The 26,246-nt window shown below is 43.6% G+C and overlaps 1 pseudogene; it reads left to right on the top strand.

Moving 5' to 3' along the window:
* Positions 1-16,938, top strand: part of LOC136403316 (c-Myc-binding protein pseudogene) — a 113,185-nt pseudogene extending 96,247 nt beyond the window's left edge.
* Positions 16,939-26,246: the final 9,308 nt, after the last annotated feature.

Below are 26,246 nucleotides of genomic sequence, written 5' to 3'. Positions count from 1 at the left end.
GCTCAAGCTGGCAACCCCAGGGTCTCGAACCTGAGTCCTTCCTCATCTCAGTCCAACGCTCTATCCACTGCACCACCACCTGGTCAGGCTGTATTACCCATTTTATAGGTGAAGGAGGTCATTCCCTAAAGATAAAATCACAGAGTTGGTGATCTATTATACAAAAAAGGTCACATCACCTTATTCTATGTATATTATGAGGGTAGACCTTTCAGAATGAGTCATCTAATGGCACCACTGATAGTGCTCCCAATCTTCCTAATTGTCAACAAAGGTGTGCTAATGGTATAAATCAGGGGTAGTCAACCTTTTTATACCTACCACCCATTTTTGTATCTCTGTTAGTAGTAAAATTTTTTAACTGCCCACTGGTTCCACAGTAATGGTGATTTATAAAGTAGGGAAGTAACTTTACTTTATAAAATTTATAAAGCAAAGTTACAAGTTAAAGCATATAATAATAATTACTACCAAGTACTTTATGTCATATTTTCGCTAAGTTTGGCAGAATAAATCTTTATAAAACAACTTACTATAGTTAAATCTATCTTTTTATTTATACTTTGGTTGCTTCGCTACTGCCCATCATGAAAGCTGGAATGCCCACTAGTGGGCAGTAGGGACCAGGTTGACTACCACTGGTATAGACAGTTGGATAATGTGGGAAACATGTAAAGGAGAAACTGGAAGAGTACTTCTTAATACTTCCTATGGGAGCATCATTGATTAGGCCCAGTTGACTATGCTTGGACCAAATATTTTTTACATACGTTAACCTAGAAAAAAGGGAAGAAGACCATATTTACCAATAGCACTGGAGAGCCTATTGTATGGCACGGTGGAGGAATGATTCCCTCAGCTCTTTACTTTATAGGAGGACCTATACATATAGATTTATGGAAAATTGGAATAGGTTTACATCATATGAATGCATGGAATGGTTCACGTATTTATCAGTGAGGAACCTATTCGTTGACATTTACATGCAATGAAGCTCATAATATACAGGCCTGTGTACGTCTGCCTTATATGTTCATGATTAGTCCTGTGTTCTGGAATGAATCAATTAATCTCATTACTGTGTGTATTGTTCTTTTTACACATGTCTCAATTCCTCTATTAATTATAATCAATCTATTGATTCTGTGTATATACTTAAAGCTAGAACAGGAGTCTGGATTTCTGATCAGATGCATAGATGATGGCAAAAGTCACCTGAAATGTATAAATATTTAATAGATGAGGCTCTAAAGAAGATATTACGCAGAGGAAAATGTTTCATAAGTATGTTAATCACTACCATTATGGGAACTATAGCTATTACACCCACTGCCACAGCAGCAGGAATAGCTCTTCATCAGTCTATGCAAAATACAGAGTTTGTGCAAAACTGGCATGAATACTCTGAAAAATTATGGAATAGCCAAAGGTTGATTGATAATTGTATTGAGAGTCAAATAGTGGATTTACAACAGGCAGTAGTACTACTATTGGGAGATCAAATCAATTGGTAAACTTACAACATCAAATAAAATTTAAATGTGGTTGGAACATTACTGCCTTTTGTGTAACCCCACATCCATATAATGAGACATTTTTCTTGGAATAAAGTTAGAAGACATTTGCTTAATCAAGGTAATATATCTATGAAAATACAATTGCAACAAGATATATATGACACTTTCAGAGAAAAACTGAAAGTGCTTTCTACTGCACCTTTATTAAGTAGTATTGCTGATGGATTATCTGAACTAAACCCTGTTAAACATTTACAATTATTAGAAGTTTCTATAATAAGTGCATTAATTGTCATTGCTGTTTTATGTTTTTGTATTTGCTTAGTCTGGAGAAAGAGCAGAAGCGACCTGCATTGTTCTGAAGGACAAGCCTCCTTGTACACCATAATGTTGCAGAATGAATTAAAGTAAGGGGGGAGAGATGTTGGAGGAAAGCCAAAGCACCAAGTGACTTTCTGTTCCCATCCTGAGAAAGTGAAGGTTGAAACCAAGCGTAAATGACTGAAGGCAGTCACACCCAGAGAAGGCTCAAGGGAACAATGCTTGGCCCTGCTGGAGCTTTCTGCAGGTCAGGATTCAGACAGCAGATGGTGTGATGCTATGTCTCAGAAAGGGTAAGAGTAATCTAATCAGTTTTGTGAAAGTAAATAATAGAATTGTACACTGCTTGTTTCTTTTTTTTTTTTTTTTCCATTTTTCCGAAGCTGGAAACAGGGAGGCAGTCAGACAGAGCCTTGGCTGTGGGAGGGGAAGAGAGAGACAGAGAGGAAGGAGAGGGGGAGGGGTGGAGAAGCAGATGGGCGCTTCTCCTGTGTGCCCTGGCCGGGAATCGAACCTGGGACTCCTGCACGCCAGGCCCATGCTCTACCGCTGAGCCAACTGGCCAGGGCCACTTGTTAGTTTCTTATGCAAGATGACATATTTCTGCTTAATAAATTGGACAGCTGTTCTCTCCAAGGCACCTTAATCTTAGATAGATTGGGGTCCTCCACTTGCAATATTGTTGCTGTCTTATTCTTTTGCAGCTCCTGTTTATGAGACCCTGAATACAACACTTCCTTCTACTTCCTCTGGACTTTACTTGCTGTTCTCTTTCTAGTTCTTTTAGATGCAGGGTTAAGTTGTTTGAGTTTTTTCTTGCTTCTTAAGGTATGCCTATAATGCAATGAACTTCCCTCTCAGGACTGCTATTGCTGTGTTCCATAAATTTTGAGTTGTTGTATGTTCATTTTCATTTGTTTCAAGGAATTTTTTTATTTCTTCCTTGATCTCATTATTAACTCACTCATTATTTAATAACATGCTATTTAGTTTCCAAGTGTTTGAATGTTTTTCAGTTTTTCTATTGTAGTTGATTTCTAGTTTTATGCCATTGTGATCAGAGAAGATGCTTGATATGATTTCAATCTTCTTAAATTTATTCAGACTCATTTTGTGGTCTATCCTAGAGAATGTACCATGAGCACTTTAAAAGAATGTATATTCTGATGCTTTAGGGTGAAAGGTTCTGAAGATATCTATTAAATCCAGTTGATCTAGTGTGTCCTTTAAGGCTGCTGTTTCTTTGTTAATTTTCTATCTTGAGGATCTATCCATTGATGATAGTGGGGTATTGAAATCCCCTACTATTATAATATTGCTGTTGATCTCACCCTTTATGTCATCAAAATCTACTTTATATATTTAAGTGCTCTTATATTAGGCACATAGATATTTATAATGGTTATATCTTCCTGTTGGATTGCTCCCTTTATCATTATGTAGTGACCTTCTTTATCCCTTACTAGAGCCTTTGTTTTAATGGCTATTTTGTCAGATATAAGTATTGTCACCCTAGCTGTTTTTTTCATTTCCATTTGCATGAAATATTTCTTTCCATCCCTTTACTTTCAGTCTATGTGTATCTTTGGTTTTGAGGTGGGTCTCTTGTAGACAGTGTGTGACTGGGTCCTGTTTTCTTATCCACACAGCTACCCTATGTCTTTTTTTTAAGGACTTTATTAATTTTTCAGAGAGGAGAGAGAGAGAGAGAGAGGGAAAGAGTAAGAGAGAGCGAGAGAGAGAAGGGGGAGGAGCAGGAAGCATCAACTCCCATATGTGCCTTGACCAGGCAAGCCCAGGGTTTCGAACCGACGACCTCAGTGTTTCACATCAACGCTTTATCCACTGCATCACCACAGGTCAGACCTACCCTATGTCTTTTGATTCGAGCATTTAATCCATTTACATTTAAGGTTATTATTGATATGTAGTTGTTTATTGCCATTTGTGGACCGTTAATGGCAAAAAGCCATTATAGATTCGAGGCTTGGAAGGGGGCTAAGTTCTACCCCCTCCATCTCTATATTTGGCTTTGATGCTGAGTATTTGCACCCACTCCACTTGCTTCCTTGGGTTGCAGGAAGCAATATACATGCCCTTCCTCTGACTCTTTGTTTGTTTCAGATGTTTGTAAATTTCACTAATGTATCCTGTTTTTGCCTTGGGAGAGTTCCTGTCTTAGCCTTTGATGTGCAACTTTGTATCAGGGTCCTTGATTTGCATAGGTCTATATAATAAAGTGAACTGGAGCTATGAGGCACTCAGATACTGCCCGGCAGTTTGAGGAGTCCTCCCGGTCCCATCGTTTTTGTTTTGACAAAGTGTGTTTCCTTAATTCCACACCATTATTAGGAGCCGCGTCCGCGGCAGCCATTTTATTCTTTTTTTTTTTTTTTTACAGAGACAGAGAGGGAGTCAAAGAGAGGGATAGATAGGGACAGACAGACAGGAACGGAGAGGGATGAGAAGCATCAATCATTAGTTTTTCATTGTGACACCTTAGTTGTTCGTAGATTGCTTTCTCATATGTGCCTTGACTGTGGGGCTACAGCAGACCGAGTAACCCCTTGCTCAAGCCAGTGACCTTGGGTCCAAGCTGGTGAGCTTTGCTCAAACCGGATGAGTTCATGCTAAAGCTGGTGACCTCAGGGTCTCGAACCTGGGTCATCCACATCCCAGTCCAACACCCTATCCACTGGTCAGGCAGCCATTTTATTCTTTAAATTTACATTTCTGTTTTACTAGATTTCCCCCCCCCCCCTTTGTTCTGTTTAAAACAGGCCCCTTAACATTTCTTGCAACATTGGTTTGTTGTAATGAATTCCTTGAGGGTTTTTTTTTTATTTGTTTTGTTTTTTGGTCTGGGAAGCTCTTTATTTCTCTTTCAATTTTAAACAATAGCCTTGCTAGATAAAGAAGTCTTGGTTGTAGGCTCTTGTTTTGCATTACTTTGGATATTTCTTGTCATTCCCTTCTGGCCTCAAGTGTTTCTGTTAAAAAGTCAAATGTCATCCTCATGGGGGTTCCTTTATAGGTGACTGACTGCTTTTCTTTTGGTGTTCTTAGCATTTTTTCTTTATCTCTTAGCTTTGGTATTTTAATTATAATGTGCCTTGGTGTAGGTCTCTTTGGGTTCCTCTTTAATGGGATTCTCTGTGCTTCTTGAACTTGTGTGATTTTTTTCCTTTATCAATTTAGGGAAGTTTTCAGCTATGATTTCTTCAATCAGGTTCTCTATTCGTTGTTCTTTCTCTTCTCCTTCAGGAACCCCTATGATATGATGTTTTTCCATGTTGTCACAGAGCTCTCTTAGAATTTCCTCAGACTTTTTGATTCTCTCTCTCTCTTTTATTTATTTATTTATTTATTTATTTATTTATTTATTTATTTTTGCTGTTCTGCTTCAGTGCTTTCACTTATCTTGTCATTTAAATTGCTAATTTTATCCTCTGCTTCATCCAGCCTGCTTTTAATTCCTTCTGGTGTAGTCTTCATTTCTGATATTGTGTGTGTCATTTCTGTCTAATTCTTTTTTATCATTTCAATGTCCTTTTTGATGCTTACTATCTCTTTGTTTAGGTGCTCATTATGTCCATCTCTTGTTGCTCTAAGATCCTTGAGCATCCTAACAATCATTATTCTAAACTCTGTATCCAGTATCTTGGCTATTTCCATCTCATTCAGTGCTTTTTCTGGGGATTTCTCTTGTTGATTCATTTAAATTGCATTTCTCTGTCTTCCCATTTTGTCTCTGTATAGACTGATCCTTTGGATGTGTTGTTTGTATAGCTAGCTGAGTATATGGTTGGTGTCATCTGCCTCCAGCTTTCAGTTGTGTTGTTTCTAAATCTTTTGGGGCTGGCCTTAGATATTATCTGTAATCCGCTGTGGGCTACTTGTCTGCTGCTACTGCTCTTTTTGTTACTTGTGTCAGTGTTTTCTATGTCTTAGCTGGGTCAGGTGTGTGTGGGTTTTTTTTTTTTTTAAGATACCTCTCTAAATAGGGTTGTTAGGTCCGGAGCTGATGCTCTTTGTATCTGGATGCTGGATGTACAAGCCCTGGACCTCCCTGGCCAGAACCTGGTGCAGACTAGTGGGGGTTACTGCTTACGACTGGCCCTTAGCAACCTTCTTGGAGCTACAGGTCATCCAGAATTTGTGGCTGCCTCTGCTGGGCCCTGATGCCATTGTAAATATTAGCTGAACTCCTAGGCTGGCTTTTATCTACTCTTGGACAGTGTGTGTGGCCTCTCTATTCCCAAGATGTGTTCTTTCCACCAGTCCCCAGCTGCTGGAGCCTCCTCAAGCACTCAGGCACCAACACTGCCAGGCATGCCAGCTTGCAGGCTCGCAGGCTTATGAGCCACAGCTCAAGCTGCCCTGTGGGGCTGCCCAATGGGCACAGGGGACTCCTTGCCTTGCTGGGCTCTGCCCCCCATAGGTGCACAGTCTGCCTCTCCAGTCTCTGCCCCAAGGGCGTGCGCAGGGATTCCTCTCCAGTCTCCCCCCTCGCCATCACTGCACAGGCCACTGGGCTCCATCCCCTGCTGCTGCCACCACACAGGTTGCCCCACTGGGCTCTGACCCCGCCACCATGCTGGCCAAGCACTGGGGCTGCTGCAGCAGCCAGGCCCTCCCACCCTTCAGAGGGTACTCAGCAGTTTGTGGGGGGCAGTGTATGCCAGACCTCAGCACTTAAACCCTGTGTCCCTGATGTGCCTCCTGCTTCTAAGTGTCTCTCTGCACTGACTGGAGCAGGAGAGCCTCTGGTGGGTGGGGTAATTGCTTCCCTTTGCTGGCTTGGTTCTCCCAGGAAAAATGACCACTTTAGGTTTAGGGAGTGACCCAGTACAGGGCGGATGGCTGTTCTACAGTCTCTCCCTGTGCCCCCAAGAATACACTCTCCTCTCGTACCTCCAGTCCTCTCAGTGCTTCCTGCTCCTGGAGCCCCGAGTAAGTGGCTGCGAATGAGGTTTTCTGTGCATTCCCATTAAGGCAAAACCTGGGTCTGAGAGTTCTGTCTCCCTCTCACAAATAGTAACTCAGTTCTTCTTTCAGCTAAATACTGTCCATACACCTTCTCTAGTCTCTGGAGCTCCAGACTGGGGTTCTGGTCCAGTCCTGGGGCTGAGGACCCACAACTCTCCGGACAACCCATCCTGCATGAGAGACCCTCTGGGCCACCTCTCACCACTGGGAGCAGGGCAGTCCTTTCCGCATCTCCACCCTTCCTACCAGTCTCCGTGTGGCTTCTTCGGTGATGCTTGGTTATAGATTCCTCTTAGTTTAGTTCAAAGTTGGTTTTTCAAGATGATTGTTCCTAAATTAAGTTTTAATCCACTTTGGTTCTGAGAGGTGGGAGTTGTAACATCTGCCTACTCTGTCGCATTTTCCCGATCACCCAACAATCCTTGAACCTGGTAACGAAGAGACCTGCACACATGGGGTGCACAGTATACATGTGGTTTTCAGGATGAATGAAAGTTTGGGCCTTAGTTTTTTCAACTTCCTTTCCCTGAAATGACAAACTGCAACAGAAGTAGGAAGACCCAGGCTTCAGTTAACATATTTCTTCTTGATGATTATAATTACAAAGATGTAAGTTACAGGACACTTTTTTTCTTTCTTTTTTTTTTTTTTGCATTTTTCTGAAGCTGGAAACAGGGAGAGACAGTCAGACAGACTCCCGCATGCGCCCGACCGGGATCCACCTGGCACGCCCACCATGGGGCGAAGCTCTGCCCACCAGGGGGCGATGCTCTGCCCATCCTGGGCGTCGCCATGTTGCGACCAGAGCCACTCTAGCGCCTGAGGCAGAGGCCACAGAGCCATCCCCAGCGCCCGGGCCATCTTTGCTCCAATGGAGCCTTGGCTGCGGGAGGGGAAGAGAGAGACAGAGAGGAAGGAGAAGGGGGGGTGGAGAAGCAGATGGGCGCTTCTCCTGTGTGCCCTGGCCAGGAATCGAACCCGGGTCCTCCGCATGCTAGGCCGACGCTCTACCGCTGAGCCAACCGGCCAGGGCAGGACACTTTTTTTCTTAGCAAAGGGACTTATGCCCCCTTCTTTATGACTTATTGCAGCATATGAATTAACTCTTAAGATGACTCGCTCTGGCCTTCCCCTGACTCAAGCTCCCCCCCTTCCCAAAGTTCAATTATATTGAAGTCCCCCAGCGAGGTTCCTCAAGCTTCTGTTGTATGTAGACCAGCCACTTCTGGCTTGTGGCTGGATCAGGACATGTTGTCCTTCTCAGAGTCAACTTACAGGGGTTGGTGGGATCCATTTACACCATCTCCATCTCCGAGGGGGTCTTCATGGGAGCCTAGGGAGTAGGGGCATCACCCTGCCTAATACAATTCTATGTGGGGTGAATTTTTCCCAGTAGGGGGTATATTTAGCTTCAGCAAAACTAGGGGGAGTAAGTCAGTCCAGTCTTCACCCGTTTCTAAAATGAATTTAGTTAGGACTTCAGAGCTTGAAACAAGTTGAAAGAATGAACTGAACTCTGAGACCTGTAAGCACAATGTAATTTCTAATTAATGTTGAGTGCCTTTCCTACCAGCTGTGAGACCTTAGATACAAATGCAGGCCCATTATTGGACCCTATATTAATGGGCAAGCTAAATCTGGAAATAATTTTATATAGTAATTGCTTAACAACTGTTATTGAAGTCTCATTTCTAGCAGAAAAAACCTCTACCTATCCTTAAAAGGTGTCAGTAAAAACTAATAGATACTTATATCCCTTGCTGGCAGCTTTATCTATCTTTTAATGTTTTCCTGGGAAAGTTTCGCTATACCTATTTTTCTTTATAACTTCTCTATATTGTTTAGCGTTTACTTGGGCACAAATTAGACACTTGGACACTATGCTTTCTGAAATAGCTTCTAAGTCTGGTAAGTAGTAATTTTTCTTAAATAATTCTATTAGCTCAGTTTGGTCTTAATGAGTAGCTTGATGTAGCTGACTGATATCCTCTCTGCTCAGGGCTTCAGGTAAGAATGGTTTTTTGTCTGGCAATTCTAACTAACCTTCTGTATTTTTAGGTATTCTTTTTCTTACAGCAGAATCCTCCTCTGGTTGTTTATAAAAAGGCATCTCTAGCAATAAGCATTTTATTAAAGTCACTAAGATTTCTAAAGGCCCTACTGGATTTAAAGTGACTTCATTGGCTGCTTTATCTGCTGCCCAATTTCCTTTTGCCTCTATTGAGTCCTATTTCTGGTGTCCTGGGCAATGAATAAGGGCTACAGTTTCCAGCACCCAAGTAGCTTCTAGTAAAGCTAAAATCTCTTCTTTGTTTTTAATGTCCTTACCAGCAGATGTCAGGAATCCTCTCTCCTTATACATTGCTATATGAACATGGACAGTAGCAAAAGCATACGTACTGTCAGTGTAAATGTTGACCTTCTTTCTTTTGGCCCACTTGGGTGAGAGCGATAAATTCTGCCCACTGAGCTGAGGTCCCATGGGGCAAGGCTTGGGCCCATACGGTCTCATCAGGAGTTACTACAGCCGCTCCAGTATATTGAACTCTCTCTAGGACAAAACTGCTGCTATCAGTGAATAGCTGTATTTTTGCATTAAATGGATGTACATCAGTAAGGTTTGGTTTTGCAGTTTGAACAGTCTAACACTTCAGAGCAATCATTCAAGGGATGCTTGGTTCTTTGTCAGGCATCAGGCTTGCTGGGCTGATAGCCTGCACCTGGACAAACTTAATGCGAGGCTGATCCATGAGCAGGGCTTGATACTGCGTGATCCTAGCCTTAGATATCCATCTTTCTGGAGTTCCTTTAAGCCAAGTCTCTACTGCATGTGGGGTTGTCAGGAACAGTTCTTGCCCCATGGTTAATTTATCTGCCTCCTTCCAGTATGGTAGTGGTTGCTTTGGCTCGGAGACAGTTTGGCCATCTAAATGCAACAGGGTCTGGCCACTTAGACAGATAAGCAATAAGCCTGAGCCATGTCTCTAAAGTTTGGGTCAAAACCCCTTTTGCTATTCCCTTGCTTTCATGAACAAACAGCTGGAAAAGTTTGGTAATCTTTGGCAAAACTAAGGCAGGGGCCTTAGTGAGGGCCTTCTTGAGGGTTTCAAAAGGTTCTTCTTCCTTATCTGTCCAAATTAACTCTTGGGTTCCTGCTGTACAGGAGTAGAAAGGCTTGGCTATCTCTACAAACCTTGGGATCCACAACCTGCAATATCCAATTGTCCTGAGAAATTATCAAACTTGTCTCTTGCTAGTGGGGGTTGGAATTCGAAGGATTGCCTCTATACGACTGGAGGAGAGAGTACGCTTCCCCGCCTCAGTGTGGTAGCCTAGATAGGTCATCTTGGAGGTGTAGAGTTGTGTCTGTTTAGCTGACACTTGGTACCCCAGAGTCTGCAGTGTTTGTAAAAGCCCCTCAGTGGCTGTCCAACAGCTTACCTTCGTTTCCGCAGCTAGAAGCAAATCATCTGTGTACTGCAGCAGCGTGCATCCGGATGTTCCTGGTGGAAGGTTAGTATAATAGATCCTGATGTAATGCCTCACCAAAGAGGGTCGGTGAATTTTTGAAGCCCTGTGGTAATCTGGTCCAGGTTAGTTGTCCTGAGGTGCCTGCCTTTGGGTCATTCTATTGTACTTGAAGGCAAAGATGGGCTGACTTACAGGGGTTAGGCACAGTTGGGTGTATTGTCTCAACCCATTTATTTACCTCCCATAAGTCCTGGACTGGACAATAGTCTTTGGTGCCTGGCTTCTGGACAGGCAGTAAAGAAGTATTCTATTGGGATTGGCAAGGAACAAGAATACCAGCTTCTAACAGTTTCTTAATATGAATACTTGCTTCCCTGAGAGCAGTCCGAGGAGGGCAGTGAGAACAGAGTGAGAAGTCTGCGGGGGTCCAGCCCCGGGGGGAATCCAGGGGTCCCACAGGAAGTGACGGCATAGGCACAAATCAAGTGAGAGAGCCGGATTCCTTTTTCCTTTTTCTCTTTAGCATTTACTGCCAGGCATCTCTGCCAAATGCTGGTCTAGCTTTATTTTTATACACATACACTAAGTTACAATTACATGGTATTTTGAATACATTGATTAATAATTGTTTTTGTTTCACTATGGTTACATATTTCTAGGTAACAGTTAATTCATTTATATAAGCTATAAATCAGGTGGTAAGTCATTCATAGTACAGTTATACAATAACTTGAACAGCAATAACAATATTGGTACAAACTTCTGAAAGGTCAGTACTGATCAATAACTCTACCTTACCTAAGATCCTATTGTCTAGTCAATTTTATTTATCTACTATATTCATACACTAGTTAAGTTCTAACTTTATTTTCCTCAAAGTGTTCCACCACTTGCAGGTCAGGTATGCAAGAAGAAAAGAAAGTTTCTTTACTCTACCACATGAAAAGGTTAGGGAGGTAAATTGATGAATTAAGTGAAGGCTGAAAGGTGCTTCTGTGTATAGTTACTGTTTCCTACCTATTCATAAGTCACAATCTATTTTTCTAACATGATTAATAAGAAGAAATTATCCTACAAATTTAACCCTTTTCGAGGGATATCATAGCCAGCCTCTTATGTCTATGAGCCCAGGCAAAGGGGCTTACAGGCTTTTCTGTGGAACTCACACCCTCTGTCTCATTTCCAAAGGAATTACTATGAATCTACAGGGAAAGCACGGTACTATTATCCCTGTGCCATAAATGATAGCACACACCCAGAAAAGGGGGGATATAAGGCCAAATTAATTCAAAAGGTCAAAGAGGAAAGTATCATTGTACCTTTTCTCTGTGGTGACTTTGTCAACCAGCAGCCATTGATCTTCACTGCAGTGACTTTGTCAACCAGCAGCCATTGGTCTTCTCTGCTGTGATTTTGTCAATCAGCAGTTTTGGATCTTCTCCTGCTGTGACCTTGTCAGCCAGCAGTTGTGGATCTGCTCCTGCTGTGACCTTGTCAGCCAGCAGTTGTGGATCTTCTCCTGCTGTGACCTTGTCAGCCAGCAGTTGTGGATCTTCTTCTGCTGTGACCTTGTCAGCCAGCAGTTGTGGATCTTCTCCTGCTGTGACCTTGTCAGCCAGCAGTCGTTGATTGGCTTCCGACAAAGCTCTAATGCTAGTGAGGAAATCTGCCAGGTATTCTCCTACTTGTAAAGGCTTACAGGTATGGAGACCTGGCTCCATCAGTCTTCTTTTAGATTAAGGATTCTTGGGGTCTGCTGTGACCTTCCTTTCAGCTTTGGACAGTCTTTCTTCCAATGTCCTTCTTCTTTACAATGAGTGCACTGATTTCTCCTTAACTTAGGCTTCCATTTCTTCTTATTCTGCTGTTCTAAAACAGCTACATCTACCTTTGTTATTTTCTTAGTCTGTTTTTCCTCAAGGGTGTCTCTGTTATTATAAGCTTTCCGAGCTATTTCTAACAATTGGGAAATTACTATCACCGGGAAGCTTTCTAATTTTTGTAGCTTCCTCCTGATATCTGGAGTGGACTGTGACACAAAAGCTAAGTTAACTGCCCTAGCATTCTCTGATGCTTCAGGGTCTAGAGGTGTGTAGACCATGTAATCTTCTTGCAGTCTCTCTAAGTAAGCTGAGGGAGTTTCCTGGGGGCCCTGGATAACCTCCGACACCTTAGACCAGGGGTCTCAAACTCAACTCAGCATGTGGGCCACAGAGCAAGATCACAGCTGTTCGGCGGGCCGCACTAGGTCTACAAAAGGCAACTGTTACGCAACACTTTTCTCACTGCAGTTGAAAACAAAAAAAAATCAGTACAACAAGCACAATCGTACATGCAGTTTACTCAGTGTCACAAAACGACCAGAAACTATAGTTCACATCACAACTGCTGTTAACTAAGCTAATATCTAGCTAGGATGCTAGAGAAATGAAAAATACAAGTAGGCCCCTAGGCTTACTTAATTTTATCCAAAATATTTTGAACTTCATGGATTAGTCTGGGGGCCGCACAAAATTGTTCGGTGGGCCACATGCGGCCTGCGGGCCGTGAGTTTGAGACCCCTGCCTTAGACAAATTCATGGGTTTCTTAGCAGCTCCCCTGATCCCTGCTAACCGAAACTGGTGAAAAGTGTTCAAAGCCTTCTGTCCCACAGTAGTGCTAGGGTCCTAATTAGGCTGGACCATGGGGAACACCTTATCAAGGTGATCCCAATTGTCTTCCTCAGAGCCACTTCTCCCCAACATTACAGCTTTTCTAGCCTTTGATTTGATTCTTTCTCTCTCTTCAGTAGTAAACAAAGTAACTAAAAGCTGCTGGCAATCATCCCAGGTGGGTGATGTGTGTACAGCACAGATTCTAACAGTCCTGTTAGAGCCTGAGGCTTCTCTGAGAAAGGGGGATTCTGAGCCTTCCAATTATACAAGTCATTAGAGGAAAAAGGAACGTAGACAAGATAAGGCTTGTCTCTCTCTCTCCCCTCTGCTAATGGCGCTTCTCTTAAGGGTAAGAGGGGCTCTGCTTCCTTTTTTTCTTCTTGCCTCCTAGTCTGTCTAGGTACTGGCTCTGGGCTTTCCAAGCAGGTGGAGCTGATAGAGGAAAAATATATGGAGGGGGCAATCCTGAACCTTCCTAAACAGCTTATAAAACAGGAACATTCTTGTCTGATTTAGGGGCTGTTGCTAACAAAACATGATGACCGTTTTGTTATCAGCCTTTCATCCAGGGAGGGGGGTTCTCTACTAGAGCCCTCCACTGATCTATATATGGAACTGGTCTGGGTGGCCCAGTGGCTTAGCTATTACATTCCATACAGCTCCGACATCTCTAGGATCTAATGAGCCCTGCTTTGGCCACTTTACCTTAAAGGATGGCCATTCCAGTTTACAAAGAGTTCAAAGTCTCCCCTTGCTTAGTTTTACACTATAATCATCAGAAAATCCAATTTTGAAATTCTTAAGCATACACTCAAGAGGAGTTGACTCTTACTTTGCCCTTCCCCCATTGTTACAAACAATATGAGTACAAATGAACTTCCCAAGACCACAAAAGGGATCAAGAACTGAGGTTTGTGCCAATTCTCTAAAATGACCGCTGATGAATCATATCCTGGAGAACCAAAGGACAAAGAACATCCAGACAAAAGGAAAGGGGGTGCCCGTGAAGAGCCAAACACTGGAAACTCAGGCTCAGGTACCTGAGCTCCTTATTCACACAGTCACTCAGGGGTTTTCAACACAGGGACAGAATAGCAAAACAAAAGTGAAGAATGAGAGCTTGGCAGGAGTAAAATCAGAGAGGGACCCTTGAAAAATAAAGGTCTTCTATCCAGAGAAGAATGCAGGAAGGAGATTCTGAAGAGGGACCAAACCAGGAGATGTCTTTTAGGATATCTTGTAAAAATAAACAAAAGTGGCAAAATAAGCAGAAGACAAACATATGAGAGCAAATCCAAACATGTTCTGGGAAGCTTGAGGTGGGACTCAGTCCCATCAACTGTCTTCCCAAGAGCTCACAAATCCCTCTTCCAAATAACCCTCCTCCAATGTCTTGGCACTGGAGAGCCTATTGTGTGAGTTCAGTCACGTCTGACCCTCGATCACAATAGTACAGATGGCTAGCCACAAACAAACAAACCACAGACTGAGCAGATTGCAAATCTGCTTTGCTTACCTCCGGAGGCTTTCTTGATGACTCCAAATGGGTGGATGGGCATGTTGACTGTCTACAGCTGACTGTTGGTCTGGCAGAAAAAAACCAGTGGGGCCCTGGAATGTCTCAGATAGCACCTCCCCTGCTAGATTTCTGCTCCCAAGAATCAGGCCAAGGAGCTAAGCTCCCTGCTTGTGTCGCAAAGACAAAAAGTCAAATGAGTCCAAAGGACTCTTCTCTTGCTCTTATCTCATTGGGGCCTCCATATGTTATAATGGAACAGTGAGAAACAAACGTCTTGCCACACACACAATCAATTAGCCAAATTAAGAAATTTAGGAGTCTACTTTGCTGGCTGCGTGGACCACATGGAGCCCTAAGTCATTCAAATCAATGCGGCTGCAAACAGAGTTTGGGGCTGGCTTTTATAGGGAAAATTACATTCTGACTGAGGAATGGGGAGGGGAGAAAGCATAACAGTAAAACAAAGCAGTGAAACAAGCTTTCTTACAATGTTTATCTATAGCAGGGGTCGGAAACCGTTTTGGCTGAGAGAGCCATGAACGCCACATATATATATTTTTTTTTTCTGCATTTTTCTGAAGCTGGAAACAGGGAGAGACAGTCAGACAGACTCCCGCATGCGCCCGACCGGGATCCACCCGGCACGCCCACCATGGGGCGAAGCTCTGCCCACCAGGGGGCGATGCTCTGCCCATCCTGGGCGTCGCCATGTTGCGACCAGAGCCACTCTAGTGCCTGAGGCAGAGGCCACAGAGCCATCCCCAGCGCCCGGGCCATCTTTGCTCCAATGGAGCCTTGGCTGCGGGAGGGGAAGAGAGAGACAGAGAGGAAGGCGCGGCAGAGGGGTGGAGAAGCAAATGGGCGCTTCTCCTGTGTGCCCTGGCCGGGAATCGAACCCGGGTCCTCCGCACGCTAGGCCGACACTCTACCACTGAGCCAAACAGCCAGGGCGTACGCCACATATTTTTTAATGTAATTCTGTGAGAGCCATACAATGACCCGTGTATGTTACACATTATCCAATAAAAATTTGGTGTTGTCCCGAGGACAGCTGTGACTGGCTCCAGCCACCCCCAACCATGAACATGAGCGGTACAAAATGAATGGATTGTAATACATGAGAATGTTTTATAATTTTTTTTAATTTATTTATTCATTTTTAGAGAGGAGAGAGAGAGGGAGGGAGAGAGAGAGAGACAGAGACAGAGAGAGGAGAGAGAGATGGGGGGGCGAGGGGAGGAGCTGGAAGCATCAACTCCCATATGTGCCTTGACCAGGCAAGCCCAGGGTTTCGAACTGGCGACCTCAGCATTTCCAGGTCGACGCTTTATCCACTGTGCCACCACAGGTCAGGCAAGAATGTTTTATATATATAAATAAAAAAATATATATATAAATAAATATATATATATATATATATATATATACACACACACACACACACACATACATACATACAATATATAGCCTAAGCCAACTGGCCAGGGCTATATATATATTTTTAAGATTTTATTTATTCATTATAGAGAGGGGGGGAGCAGCTTTATTCACTGCACCACCACAGGTCAGGCCAGAGAATGTTTTTTATATATATATATATATTTATTTATTTATTTATTTATTTTTGTATTTTTCTGAAGCTGGAAATGGGGAGAGACAGTCAGACAGACTCCCGCATGGGCCCGACCAGGATCCACCGGGCACGCCCACCAGGGGGCGATGCTCTGCCCCTCCGGGGCATCACTCTGCCGTGACCAGAGCCACTCCAGCGCCTGGGGCAAAGGCCAAGGAGCCATCCCCAGCGCCCGGGCCATCTTTGCTCCAATGGAGCCTTGGCTGCGGGAGGGGAAGAGAGAGACAGAGAGGAAGAAGAGGGGGAGGGGTAGAGAGGCAGTTGGCGCCTCTCCTGTGTGCCCTGGCCGGGAATCGAACCCCGGGCCTCTGCACGCCAGGCCGACGCTCTACCACTGAGCAAACCGGCCAGGGCCTGTTTTATATTTTTAACGTTATTACTTTTTTTTATTAAAGATTTGTCTGCAAGCCAGATGCAGCCATCAAAAGAGTCACATCTGGCTTGTGAGCCATAGGTTCCCGACCCCCGATCTATAGGGTTAATACAGAGAGAAACATTCTGAGAACACCTGCAACTTTGCAAAGCTAGCCCAAGGCCGGAGTCTGGGAAACCAGCATCAAGGGCAAGAATAGGCAGTCTTTTCAGAAAAAGATAGTTCTGCTTATCTCTTTGTTTTAGAGAAAGTAAGTTTTGCCAAAAATTATTCATGTTAAGAGCCTTTCTTTTCTACACTTCAATAGTTCTTTGAATTTTTTAAAGCATTACTTAGGAGCTGCTACCCACAAAATCCAGAAATAGAGATACTTCACCTAGAATTGGCAAAAAATGAAAGAGAGTTGTAGAAGAAAATAAAAAAACTGGAAACAAAGCTTGCTCAGTATGAACCACATTAGGAGAAGCATGCTTCTCAGTTGAAAAGACACTGAAAAATGGTTTTGTAAGACTTGCATAGTTTGTATAGTATATAATCTTTTCTGAACAGATGCTATAGAACTCTTTTGGTGTGTGTATGACAGAGACAGAGAGAGGGGCATATAGGGACAGACAGACAGGAATGGAGAGAGATGAAAAGCACCAGTTCTTCATTGTGATGCCTTAGTTGTTCATTGATTGCTTTCTCATATTTGCCTTGACTGGGGGGACTACAGCAGACTGAGTGACCCCTTGCTCAAGCCAGCGACCTTTGGCTCAAGCTGGTGAGCAGTGCTCAAACCAGATGAGCCTGTGCTTAAGCCAGCAACCTCAGAGTTTTGAACCTGGGTACTCTGCATCTTATTCTGACACTCTATCCACTGTGCCACTGCCTGATCAGGCAAATGCTATAGAATGCTTTTAATATGTTAAATTCACCTATCACGCTTTAACTATTATAAACACATACTAGAATTACTAATAAAAACTCAGTATAACTTTCTTTGGGTCTTAAAAGCAGAAGAATCCAAAGTAAATCTGGAAAAAAGAAATCTAGACACAGCCATCTAATTCATTACCTTAAAAAGCCTGTTTACTAGTCTGAGTAGGAATGATGGTACTGGTTGTATTTTAGCCAAGGAAAGTTAGCATGAAGCTGTTCCTTGGTGTACTTCAGAATATGAGCACAAATAGTCATCCTTTAAAATGAAGATGACACTTTATATTCTCTGTAGGCAGCTGGAGAGATATGTATGACATGAGATACTTTGCATGGGTTCCCACAAACCCTTTGCCCATTTATATAATGTTAAGGTGACCAATCGTCCTCCTTTAGGGAAGAACTTACTTCTTCTTTTGTAAGTTCCGTCCTCCCTCAAAAAGTGTCCTCCTACATGTCCTCTTTTTTGATATTGGAAGACTAATCTGTAAATGTCCATATTCGATCTAGGCAGAGTTGATCCATTGCATGAGATATGACGTATTTGTATTTGACATGACAATTCGTCAAGGATCAGTATAGTGCGGTGAGACACAATTATGAAACGCATGTGCTCTGCATGGGAGCCCTTTAGAAAGTGGAGCATGCAAATGGCTTTGTGTACTTCTTACTGAAACACGACATGGCACATATGACATTGTTGACTCATGATTATTTCTCAGTGAATATTCAATCATAGACAGGGAAGCACAATTCACGTTTGTATTTTTGGGTTTTTATTGTGTGGCAGCGACAGAGAGAGAGAGAGAGAGACAGATAGGGGCAGACAGACAGGAAGGGAGGGAGATGAGAAACATCAATTCTTCATTGTGGTTCCTTAATTGTTCATTGATTGCTTTCTCATATGTGCCTTGGCTACAGCAGACTGAGTAACCCCTTGCTCGAGCCAGTGACTTTGGGCTCAAGCTGGTGAGCCTTGCTCAATCCAGATGAGCCTACACCCAAGCTGGCGACCTCAGAGTATCGAATCTGGGTCCTCCACATCCCAATCTGATGCTCTATGCACTGCGCAACTGCCTGGTCAGGCATCACAATTCATGTTTTATTAATTTATTATCTATTTAATAATTTCCAAATACGTATAATTTTATTTACAAGTATTTTCCCAAAATATGAATTTTAAAGTGGAAATTTGACCTCAGACCATATCTGTTAATAATGCATTTTGATTAAATTGTTGCATAAAACATTTTTTTAATTAGAAAATGATAAATACACTCAAATATGACTCCAACTGTAAAGCCAGGAGCCGCCATCGTGGCCATTCACATGCAGGTTCGCATTGGATTCGGACAGTCGGTAAAGAAACCATGGAGCCAAAAACTGGTGGGCCATAGCCTTTAATCTAGCTTGCACCCGGCGGGCAAGTAAAAATACACACTGGGCTCCAAAACCCAGTCACATTCAGTGCTCACAAAGCCACTGACTTATCCGAGTTTCCTAGAATCAAAGGTTTCTAGCTCACCGGCCTTCTTCTCCTCAGTTCCCCATCTCACTCAGCACTCCGCCATCTTGGCTGCTTCTCCTGGCCTCCTCCACGTGGCCTCCTTTAGCTGCTGGCTCTACTCTCTCCGCTCTCTCATGCTTACCTCAGGAACCAAGAGCCAAGTCCCGTTTTGCCCCCATTTTATAGTGTAGCTTCACAACCTTTAATCCAATATACAAAGTAGGGAAGTCTCCAACCCAAAGTCACCTTCTGAGGCATGATTGGATTGCACCACCCCACATCAAAAAGGGTAGGAAAGGCTTAATCCCAAAACCAAGCCCCAGGCTACAAGGATTCTGCCTGCCTTTAGCCCACCCCAACACACATTAATATCACCTGGGCAACGGCCTCTTTAACAAAGTGAGCATAACACATTTTATCTGCCCAACACCAACTTAGTGCTTTTGTTTGATATTTAGTTTTACCAAATGAGTACTTTTTTCTTACAATTATTATTAAAAATTAATAGGCATGTAAGCATGATTACAATATAAAATATTACAAATGTTTTTATTATGCATTTATCATATTATAGTGTATTATTGTTGCAATGAATAAAATGTTTCTTTTATATACGATATTGTTTTCTTCTATTTTTGTCCTCCCTTTCATTGTAAAAAAATTGGTCATCTTAATAATGTGAAACAAATAACTCTTCTTGCCAACACTTTGCCTTAGATAACTGTGTGTGTGTGTGTGTGTGTGTGTGTGTGTGTGTGTGTGTGTCCTAATTTGAACTCTGACACCACATTTTCCTTCTATGCAATCATGCTGTTGGGTAAACAAATGTTTTTTAGGTTTGTTAATTTGTATTTTGCATTGGCCCAGGGCAATACCATGTGTATCTAGTGATAGTCTGTGGAAGGCTGCCAGTGCTTGCCCTCAGGGGGGCAGATTGCAAATTGTGAATTGCTTCCCTGCTTGGGAGGGGCCATTGTTTGCTGTTGTTTTCTGGAGAAGAATTTTTTTTCCCCCAGCTTGTTTTGCAGAAGAGAGAGAGAGAGAGAGTGCTGAGGGACTTGGGAGCCCTGATATTTTGGCCTGGCCTGTTTGGCTGGGGAGTGCTGAGGCTGGTGGGGGGCCTGTGAGTCCAGGAGAGTCCAGAGAGGAAAAGGAAAGCTGTCTTTCCTGCCTGTTTGCTAGTCCACTGTTACAAGACTTGAATAAAGGATTGCCCACCATTTTCTGGCTCCACCGTTCTTTTACCATCTGCCCAAATCCAATGAGAACCTGAACCTGCATGGCCATGGCAGTGGCCACTGGCCTTACATATGCTCTATTTTATAACATTGCCCGGCTTGCTCTGTGCTTCAGTGGGTCCTACTTGTACATCAGCCTTTTTATGTTGATTTTCAATTTACTGTATATAATATCAGTTACCCTGATTGTAATTTATATAACCTTAAACAGGATCACACTGTTCCCCTGCCTAATGCAGTTGCTCAGTTGAGTACAGAACAGAGGCAGTATAAAATTCTGGATTTATGTACCAGGTGGGATGAGAAGAGGAATGTGCCATATATCGTGGAAAGTTACACTTTGCAGGTGGAGTACTTTTTTCTCTCAAAATATTTTTCTAGCCTTGAATTAATTTTTTCTTCATTTGAAATGTAGAAAAGAAAGGCTTTTAGCATAAGTAACTGTAAAGCCAGTAGCCATGGCCACCATCACAGCTCTCTGGCCTGTGCAGGTTCAGGTTTGATTCGGACAGCTGGTAATGAAACCACAGAGCCAAGAACTGGTGGGCCATTAGCTTTAATCCTAGCTTGCACCCGGCGGGCAAGAAATACACACAGTGGGAAAACACTTCCCTTTCCATTCAGGGCTCCCAAAGCCACTAACTTATTCAAGTTTCCTAGAATCAAAGGTATCTACCTCACCCTCTGTTCCCCATCTCCTTCTCTCTGCACAAACTGGCTTCTCCTTCAGCACTCCGCCATCTTGACTGCTTCTCCTCTCTTCCACATAGCCTTTCTCTGCTCTCCTCCTAGAAAATAAACTCTCTTCCCCGGAGCAATGTGATCTCTCTTCCTTTTAAAACCTTTTGGCACGAAAGCCTGCCCCGAACACATATTAATATAATCACGCCCATCTCAAGCAAGAAGGGCAACTAATATTATCACCTGAGTGACGGCTTTTATGTGGGCAGCACCATCTTTAACAAAGTGAGCATAATATATTTTATCTGCCCAACAGTAACTTTAAAGCAGTGGTTCTCAACCTGTGGGTCGTGACCCCAGCGGGGGTCGAACGACCAAAACACAGGGGTTGCCTAAAGCCATTGGAAAATACATATTTCTGATGGCTTTAGCCGCTGAGAAGCCATGCTACCGCCGAGCACTATTCAGCTTGAACGCACACCATTATGGACCTGCTTTCCAAATTGAATGCATCCCTCCGGGGCCTAAGGGGCGGGGGAAGCAGGGGGGGGGGGGAACGGCTCCACAGTCCATAGCAGCGCATTTCGGTGCTTGCTGACGTCATCAGTGGGCGGGTACAGCAAGCGCAGAAGGACAGAGACCTAGGAGGCAGGGAAGCAAGAGGCGGAGAGCCAAGAGAGCCTGCGAGACAGCCTGCTGGTGTAAAAAAGGTTAATAATGTAAAACAGTACACACACCATACACACAATACTGTATAAGTGTAAGGTGCTTTGTGTATAATCATTACACAGTACACAAAGCAGCTTACACTTGATAGATACGTGAATTCCAAACTGCCCTCTTGATGTTCCGCTTATCTGTCAGACCTCACCCTTACTGGACTATTGACCCTGAGACAGAGGAATTCCAAAAAAGCTGAGAAGCCGCCCCAAGGAGGGGCTCCGGACATACCAGGACTTTTGCCTCAGTATCCCCTCAGGCTCTCCCAAACACTATATAACTCGCCCCTAGTCTGTAACCGGTGCTCTTCTCCCCCAGGAGGAGTGCCCAGCAGGGTTCCTTTCTTCCTTTCAATAAAGCCTGTTACTCTGGTCTTTCGGACTCCCATGGATTCCAACATTTGGTGCCGAAACCCGGGACAGGGTACTAACTGCCTGGACGATCCCTCTTTGCTGTTCAAACTTACAACCAGGGAAGCAATGGGCAGCGGCAGCTCATCCTGGGCTTACTCCCTGATTCTGTTTGGACTTGTAATTGTGGGTTGATTGGCCGGCAGTCTAACCCTGTCCTGAACCCCTGCTGGACCAGAAAGGTAAGGAGTTTCTCTCTTCCCCTTCCCCGGTTGGCCTCTAAATTTCTCTCTAAAAACACCCCTTTCTGGTCGGATGGTTTTCTCTGACATGCCTCACGTTTTGAGGGGTTTGACTCAGTCTCAGTGGACTGCACAGAAGACTAGGGTGCCTAGCCAAACCTCTCCACTCTCTCGGACTTCTTGTCCTCGGAGCTCCCTGACAGGTGGTGATGACCTCTATCAGGGACGACTCCCCCACACGGAGATTCTCTCCTCTTGGGACAGTGACAAAAGGCGGGGACGCCCCCTCTTGCTCACCTGTCTCCACTATGGGCTCTTCAGAGTCTAAGCCTTCCGACCAGACCCCTCTAGGATGTCTCATAAAAATCCTCGCCAAATTCGGTCTCTCAGACCTCAAACCAAAGAAATTAATCTTCTTCTCTAACACGGCATGGCCTCAGTACAGACTAGACAATGACTCCCATTGGCTGGAAACAGGACATTCGATTATAATATCCTAAGAGATCTTGACAATTTCTGCCACCGGACGGGAGGGCATCAGAAATTCTTTAGGTACAGGCTTTCTTCTCCCTTCTCTCCTGTCCTTAATTTCTGTACTTTCTGTTCTACACGCAGGCCGGTTTTGGCCAAAGAAACCTCACCTAAAACCTCTGCTCCTAATCTTTCCTTCTCCACGGACTCCCAAACTCTCTCCTTCTCCTGCCTGACCCCCGGGGCATCCCTCTCTCGGGACCCCTCTCTAGTCTCTCAGCAAATCTTTTTTGCTGGAGTCTCTTCCCTCCAGAAAGCCTCTTTCCTTCACTAAATCCTGTTTTCTCATTTCACCAGTCTCTCTTTCTCCTCCCCTGCTGGCCAGGGGCCTCTCCCTTCTCCACTGTGTTCTTCACCTTCCCCCCTCCTTAGAAGCTGTGGCTATGGCTGCGGTGCCTGTCTCATCTCTGACCTCTCTTCCCTCCTTGCAAACTGTAGTTCTGTCTGTCTCCTCTCCAACCCCTCCTCCTTCCTTACAAACTGTGACTGTGCCTCTTTCCTCCTCATCCTCTCCTCTCTCCTCAGAGCTCTAAATCCTTTTGACTCCTCTGACCATGTGGTGCCACACCAGTACTTTAACCTCCTCCTCCTCCTGCTGTAGATTCTGACCCTCCTTTCCATCCAGCTGCTCACACTGTCCATCTGTCTGCTTTCTCTCTTCCTCCCCTCTTTGCTGGCAACTCCCTGCCATCTCATAAAACTTAAAAAGCAGAATTATATTAAGCTATGTGAGTAAGTAATCTGTCTTGTCTCTTTGTTTTGTCAGAAAACATCTCTAGTATAATTTATTTGAAACAAGTAAAGTGCGCTCATTTAAATTTTGTAATTCATAATATGTGAAGTCTTTGTTTAATGTGTAACAGTGTCTGTTTCTAAGGCCTTAAACCAATAATTACCCCCTCTTAAACCAGGTTTACTCATCCCCATGGAATCTCCCTGCAATACCCCCACCCTTCCAGTTCAAAAACATTCAGGAGCTTATCACCTTGTACAAGCCTTACACCTGATCAATGAGGCAGTAATTCCCCTCCATCCAGTAGTCCCTAATCTCTGTAAATTACTGTCACACATTTTCTCAAACACCACCCATTCACAATCCTAGCCCTCAAGAATGCCTTCTTTACCATTCCTCTACACCCTGACTCTTACTTTCTGTTTGCCTTTACCCAGACACTAATGCAGCCCAGCAATTTACCTGGACTATTTTACCCCAGGGGATCAGAAACAGCCCACACCTGTTTCAGCAGGCACTAGTTTAGGATTTAGCAGCATGCAATCTCAAAACTAGTACTCTCTTACAATATATAGATAACCTACTCCTCTGCAGCCCCTCCCTGCCTGCCTCAAGGAGACTCACCACCACCCTTCTTAACTTCCTCACTATGAAGTGTTATCCTGTCTTCTCTGCTAAGGCTCAACTTTATTCTCAGTCCCTAGTCTATCTAGGCTTTAATCCCCACCACCTGAAGTCTCACCCTAGATCAAACTCAGACCCTCCACAGTCTCCAACCACCTACCACAACAGATCAAATCTTTTCTTTCCTCAGTCTAATAGGCTTCTTTAAACACTGAATTCCCAATTTTGCTCTCTTAGTCAAGCCCCTCAGTGAGATCTTCTGAGCATGGCTTTTAAGGTCTATAATGACCAAAGAAGTAACAGAAAAGGCAAATAAGGGCCAAAAGAAGTCAGGAAATACCAACTTTTGGCTCCAGCGCCCTAAGGGGCTTCATAGCATTCCATCAAGACCCTGCTCCAGAGTGAACAGAAAGGTCATTGAACTGAAGCCTGCCAGGCTTGTCAGCCCCACTGGTTGACACACCTGTGCTGTGGAAAGAGGAACATGAGAAGGTAAGCTGCCCCCTTGCTCCATGGAGGGAGGGTTCAGTCTCTTCTAGCCCTGCTCCAGCTACCTGTGACATGACCTTGCCCAGCATGCTGGGAATTGCCACTAAAGGCCCAAAGATATCATTCATGAGCCTAAGGTATTTCTTCCAAGTAGCAGATAAGCTAATCTCATTTCTTGTAAACACAAGGGCCATCTACTATGCCTTGCTTGAATATTTAAGTTTTATTTATCCCCCAAAGATCTCTACTGTGGGTATTGACAGTCTGATTTTATTGCTTTATTTAATGTATAATATCTTCATTATTCCTCTTATCTCAATACCCCATGCCTATTATAGGCTGGGACCTGCTGCTAATTCCAGCTAGAAGCAGTGGTCAATAGGACTTCAACTCTAACTGCAAAGTGTAGAAATGTAACACCCTTTCCCTAAGTACTTGCAGGCTTTATAGGTTACTCAGCAAACTGTTCAAAAACTATCCAAGAGGCACTTCCAGCGTTACATCGCCCAAGGACTGAGTTTCACATGGACAGGTCCACACATCGTGATCCCGACAACTCCCACTGCTGCTAAAATAGAAAAACAGAACACCTTACTCCAACCACAAACCTTTAGCTGGTTGGTCTACATATGGCAAATATGTAAAAAAAACTAAGGACTCTTTTAATCAGGCTTTGGGAAAAGGGAAACTAGGATAAAAAGAAAGTCAACTTACTTGTCACTAAAGGTTAAAGATTTTTAAATCAAGAGTTCTGACTAGAAAGGAATTGTATGGTTTTGATAATAGAAGGTATAAGGTATGGAAATACTTTTGAAAGAAAAGGAAAAGCAAGTTGTTATGAAGGCCAGTTATTTCTGGATAAGAAAGTACATGAAAGCTGAAGGTTTATGTAAGTTGGAGAAGGTTTGTGCAGGTTGTAGAGATTTGTACCGAGAAAAAAAGAATTTGTACAGTCAGAAAACTGGTTTTCAAAGAATGTTTAATCAGTCACCCTAGCTAACAATCCTCTACTCTCCCCACTTATTAGGATGACTCTTTCCTCCACCCTGACCATCTGGAGCTCAGAAACAGAAACAAAACCGACCCCTTGTCCTTCTATTCTCTATTCACCTCTCAGCCTGCCTCATCAAATCAGGAACTTTCTACTCGTGTGGGACCAATACCTATCTGCGTCTCCATACTAATTAGACAAAAACCTGTACCCTAATCTATCTCACCCTAAATATCAACCTAATCCCACCCCATGAGCCTCTTCCAGTTCCTAATACACTGTCCATCAATGTAAGGACCAAACAAGCTATACAGGTAATTTCTCTTCTTATTGCTTTAGAAATCTCTACAAAAGTAGATCTAGGGACAAGGGGACTAGCCACACTGCCCTGTCTTATTCCTATTTACTCTCTCTCTCTCTCTCTGAAGCCCAGCGAATTTGTAAACATGGAATCAGTGGTTTCACACAAACTGGGCGTCTTACTATTGCCTTTCATTAGTTCACTCACTCTCCTATTTACGTTTCTAACTTTTAAACCCTGCCTCTTACATTTGTTTACTAGTTTCTTACAGAACTGCATGCAGACCTTCGCCAATCAGAAAACTGGAAAATCTACCTAACCCTACACATCAACCCTGAAACCTGCCCTCACAAAACAGAAATATCTGAAACCCTATATCAGCAAACCTCCTAAATCCTATCTTTCAACTCTTACAGGTCCCCTAACCCTAAAGCTCTCTGTAT

This window comes from Saccopteryx leptura, chromosome 4, assembly GCF_036850995.1.
Source record: "Saccopteryx leptura isolate mSacLep1 chromosome 4, mSacLep1_pri_phased_curated, whole genome shotgun sequence".
Lineage (NCBI taxonomy): Eukaryota > Metazoa > Chordata > Mammalia > Chiroptera > Emballonuridae > Saccopteryx > Saccopteryx leptura.
Note: the sequence above shows the minus strand (reverse complement) of the source record. Positions and strands in the feature narration are given on the sequence as shown.